Genomic DNA, 5,902 nt, shown 5'->3' on the forward strand with positions numbered 1-5,902 from the left:
GTTTGTGCCTTGTTTTACTCCTTGTTTTTATACTCAATTCAGTGGTTACATGCCATCTATAATTTCCCAAATAATATCCATAATGTAGGGATGAGAATTTTCCGTTTTTTTTTTCTGTTGGCTTTTAAAGCCTTCCCTCCTTTTTTTTTCCCCTCTTTCAAGTATTATTTTTCTCAAAAATTAGACAAAAAAAAAACAACTTTTTATCCCTGATTTCTTATTCTTTTCATTTTTTCCCCTCATCTTCATCCTCCACGATATCTGCAAAAACGTATGTTTTGGAATCATGCCAACGACGTCAAACATGTTGCGCGCCTTGTTTGAGATTTCTATTATTTACTGTATGATACCTTATATCTGCTTATTTTATTTATCATTTCAATAATATTTTTATTTCTTTAACTTATTTTAGGAAAATGCAAAAGTCAAATCAAAAAATGTGGCTTAGCACCCACAGTCTCGAATTTTATTGAAACTTGGCATGGTTACTTGGTTACTTTAAATTTATAGTAAATCTCAAATGGTTTAGGCTTTACAGCATGTTAAAAGTTTTGAGATTTCATGATTAAATGAGGCAGCTGCAAGTTGTTCTTTTGATTCCGAAATCGTATTAGGAAGTTTTTAAAAACAGGGTGGCGACAGACAGGGTTGCCACGCACCGGGAAAACCTGGAATTGTCAGGGAAAATGAAAAATTGCATATTTCCGATCGTTCTTAGCGCGGCCTGCGGTCTATGACGTCAGAAAAAAAACTTTCTGCCTTGTTTTTTTTCGCCGCCATTCCCTTCCCATTCGTCGTTTTGTCATTCCCCTCATTCTTCTTCCCCCTGCAGTTCTTTTTATCAACACGTGCGCCATAGCAGTCGGCGTGCACCATAGCAGTCAGCGGCGGACATGCGCAGAAGGTACTTCTTTTCTTCCTCGTTTGAGCGGGCTCTGTTTAAGCGCTGCTTGTTTACGTCAGCAGTTCTGAAGTTGTTATGATGCACAGCACGTTGTTTTGTCTGGGAGTGCCAACTGAAGTTTTTAATGAGCTGCAATAATCTTTTCATATTTTATATTATTTCTTTAAATTAATTAATGAAATCGTATTATTCTAAACAATTTTGTTCTGTAAATTTAGTTCATTAGACAATTTTTAACTTAGAAAGTTTCTTTTTTACAGAAGTATCGCTAAACTTTTAGTATTTTGGTAGTGATCTTTTAGGACTTCCAATGCGCTTCTTTCTTTCAAAATAAAAGTAATCCGATTAAAAAAAAATCTGCACATCAGAGAAGTTTCTGATCAATGCTCAAACTTTAACTTTATGACAGGGTGCCCACAGGAGTGATTGTGGCGCAAGTTGCGCCATCAATTTTTTTTTTGGGGGGGGGGGATTTTTTAATTATTTATTTTACTTTATTTTTATTCAAATTATTTACTCATATTATTTTACTTTATTATTTTCATCTGTGCGTGTGTATTTTATTGGGGAGCGAGCTCACTTTTTTTTCAAAACAATAATAATTAAAAATAAATAAATAGGTAAAAAAAAATAAAAAAAGAGGGTTAAAAATAAAAAAAAAGCGCTAAGGCGTTCAGAAATATTGGGGGGGGGGGTTGTGCTATTGAACTTGGGGGGGGGGAGCACCCCTGTTTTATGAGCAACAAACAGGGGAAATATGTGAAGCTAAAAGGTGCATGATTTTTTTACAGGCCAAAGTCTAAAAGCGCTTTGAGTTCAATGGATTGGAGGGGTAGAAAGCAATAATTGAAAAAGTTTAGGTTTTATAAGTTTTTTGTTCAGATTATTTCAGCAATTAACTTTATTTTTGTGATACAGATGTCACAATTGCTAATTCTGCAGTTCTTTCACTTGATGTAAGGCAGTGGCTCCTCGCTATTGAAAATTAGATATGCTACATTTACATTAATTGTTTATTACAGTGATTTGCTTCACTTGTGTTAGTACATTAGGGTAGTTCAAAAATACACTTTAAAAAAAAAGGTTTCTCCTAGAAAACAGGACACCACTCAATGTTTTTAGACTTGTGGATAGTAAAATACTGGAGGAATTTTAACTTCCTATTCCAACTGAAAGAGGGTGCTCGACCCCCTCCCTCAAACTTCATAAGTATGAGGAGGGGGTTAAAAAAATTCATTGAACTGAAAAATCAATGTTACATACTATAATCTACACGAGTTATATGCATATTCATTGCAATAAAATAATTACTTACCGCAAAAAAAAAGCTGGGGAAATTAAATGTTTCTAAATTTGACTTTTTCTATGCTAGAGCTAATGTTAAATGGAGGGGTCATTGAGCACCCTCTTAAAATTTGAGCAAGAAGCTAAAACTTTTACAGCACAATACTATTAGTAAGTCTAAAAAAAAATAAGGGGTGTCTTGGACTCGAGCCGAGAGAGAAAAAAAATTGAACCACCCTTAGTACATATTTTTGATTATTTCAGCTTGAGTAAATTAAATTTGGTAGCCATTGTTTGTAAAGTTTGAAAATGAGGTAAGTTTTATCAAAATGTGAGATGTATATATTAATGTTGCAAAATGAAGGTGGAGATTGATAACCTGGAATTTTTCTCAAAACCATCTGGAAAACCTGGAAATGTCAGGGAATTTCATTCTTGAACTTCCGTGGCAACCCTGGACAGATCAGGGAGATCAGGGAAAAGTCAGGGAACTATTAATCAGGGAAATATCAGGGAATTTTGAAAAAATAACAAAAAATCAGGGAAAATTGAGTTTATAAAAAAAAATTTTTTTTTTTTTGCTTTACAAAATTAAGTACTCTAATTCCGTACGTATTTTCCTCCAATTATCTGTTCAAAAGAAAAAATTAAATTAATGAGGTGCGATATTTGTGCAGCTTTTTTCCTCAACGTCTAAGTATTGAATCTTACTTATTAACCACAGGATGAACTTCCTAAAATTGCTTCTGTGTCTGTTAGGTTGTTTATTTTACCTAGCTTGAAATTTCCTTTTACGCTTTCAATTCTACGAAAAATAAACAACCATACAGGCAAAGAAGAAGCCTTCATTAATGCCTTAGCTCCTTTGCCTTTATTCCATTGTCTCGAAGTAATTAAGTGCTGTAATCAAGATTTCAAGAAGAAATCTTTGGTTTTTGAATTAATACTATGAAAGCTTAAAAGTTATTACTTCTTTGCATTTTTAATTTAATTGCTAAAATTGAACTTTCAATTAAAAAAACCTTGTTTTTTGCCGTTATACTATTTGTTGTCACCGCAGATTATAAAGGTTTTCTTTTCTTCAGACTTAAGTAATTCTTTAATTTTATAACCAAGTTGTATTCTTCTTTCTTTTATATATTTTGAAATTAACTAATTGCTTTTTTTTCTCTTTTTCTTGCATTTCAAAGTTGTTTGTTACAAAATCAATCTAAGATTTTTTTTTTTCGTTACATACTAAAATCATTTGAAAATCTTTATTTTTTCATTGTTAAAATGCTGTATTCATTCATTAAAATCTATGTTCTTGATTAGAGAAAAGCTCCCTATGAATGGATGTCAAATGGTTTCATCTGTTTTGCATAAATATGTCAATTAGTTATATAAGAATAACTACATAACTTCTATTCTTTCACTATTACTTGTTATTCTTGCAACAATTATTATACTGTTTGAAAACTTAGTTGAAAATAATTTCAATTACTTTTTATTTCTATCATAAATGCACATATGTTTTTAAGAGTAATTTTAATAGTTTCTTAAAATTCTTATGCTAAGTGGTTTCTGAAAGTAAAGTATTTTTTTTTTAATTTTCTATACTCTTTCCATGTATAAAAATTTAATATACTGTTTTGTAGATTTTCCCCCCCTCCCAAAAAAATTGTCTTTTTATTATTTTTTTAACCATTTTATTAAAAAAGTAGCATCTTTTTAAAAATATATCTTTTGTTCAACAACATTACACAACTTAAAAGATTTAAAATACTGTATTTTATACAAACATACAATGGATTTCAAGTAGAGCAAAGAAAGAAAACCATTATCATTGGTTACGTAAATCAGGGAAATTTGGTGAACTTAATCAGGGAAAAGTCAGGGAACTTTTTTTCACAGTTCCTGTCGCCACCCTGAAAAACAAATTTTGGGTTTCAATGGAAGGAAAATGATAACCAATCCTTTACATACTTATATATATTTATTTTTAATTCTTGCTATGAAAAGTATGTTCTACCACATAAAGAAATTTTAGATTTTTCTCTGTTGTAAATTTTTACTTTACAAACGGGTCATTCCATACGAAATGAGCAAAATTCGCAAAAAAAAAAAAAAATGGTGGCCCCATTTGCACACCTATAATACAACACCGCGGCAAGTCAAAAATTGTTGATTTCGAGTAATACAGACGTCCCGGATTTTTATTTGTTCTATTAAAATGCAAGACCAACTACAAATGAAAAAAAAAAATTAACCCTATTTTTGAGATTTGTGTTACTATAAGAATTTAAGCCAAGGCGTAATACATTTAAATTGATTTTTCTCAAAAAGTAGTTATTGCAGATGTGGCAGTGTTGTACTAGGTATGTGATATGATAATTCTTGAACACCTTTCACGCAAAAATATACCATTCAGTGGTGTTCTCCATGTAAGCCATATACTCTCAAACATTTTTTAGACATACAGCCTTTTCCCTCAAGCGTAATAAATTTTCATATTACAGTCGACGCTCGATATAACGACCATCTCTGTCCCAGAGAAAAAGGTCTTTATAATGGGTGGTCGTTATAAGAGGTAGAAGTTAAAAAACATATATACATGCATCATGCATGTTATGTTGCTCTAATAAAGTTTGCATTTTTTCAAAGATTCCAGTTAAATTCCTAAAGTATTTTTTATCATAGACATTTTTTAAAAAATAATGGGTGATAAATATTATGACCGATTTTAAAGTAGAAAATATGGGAAAAAACTGATTACACGTTTAAAAATCGTTTACTTAAAAATCATTTATTTTCTGAAGATAAAATCAGAAACACTTGTTTGCCTTTTTAACGCACATGATTTTTGCAAAACACAATTTTCCATTTCAGTTATAGATGATAAGTAGTGTGCCTTTGAAAGAACATTTAAAATTCCCTTGAACATTCAAAACTTTTTACACTAGAAACTTTGGTCTCAATTCCTTCTTCATCTGATCATGATACATCAATTAATTTTTGTGCACAGTATCAAGAAATAGTTCATCTTCTGACAGTCATCATCATTCTTCAACACATGCTAAATCAGAATTGATGTTAGCATAATTGTTTTAGTTTAACTCTTCATCCAGTTTCATTTTCTTAAAAACATTTTACAGCATTTCAACTTCTTCATCGAAATTTTCATCTTGGATTGCCTGACTTCAGCAAGTTGCTTTTGCATTTCAGCAGTAGATTCCAATTCCTTTTCAAAATCAACATGATGAAAGCAATTTTTGGTGGTCTTTTCTGAGACTGCAAAGATCTTAAAAACCACGTGATCAAACACCAAACTAACATAAAATGTGTCAACCCCTTTTACTTCGGAATCCGGAAATTTCACTCTATACCCCCTTTATTTTTTGTGTGCCGTTTTGAGTAGTACTCCCACCCCCTCTCAAAGTTGGATTGAACACTGAAGACTACATGCAGCTGTCTGTAAACAGTTATCAAGATCATTTCAAGCTACAAATTTGCTTTATTGGAAAAATATCGGAAATAGTGCCCGCTGAATTCGGTCGTTGTATTGGATTAGAAGATACAGAACGGTCGTTATACCGAAAGCAAATTAACATTAAGTTCATATGGACAAAGTTCGGGCTTTTACCACTGGTCGTTATAATGGAATGGTCTTTATAATGTGGGGTCGTTATAATGAGCGTCGACTGTATAACATACTATGTATATAATTACATACAC

This window comes from Uloborus diversus, chromosome 1 (genome assembly GCF_026930045.1).
Source record: "Uloborus diversus isolate 005 chromosome 1, Udiv.v.3.1, whole genome shotgun sequence".
NCBI classification, from domain to species: domain Eukaryota; kingdom Metazoa; phylum Arthropoda; class Arachnida; order Araneae; family Uloboridae; genus Uloborus; species Uloborus diversus.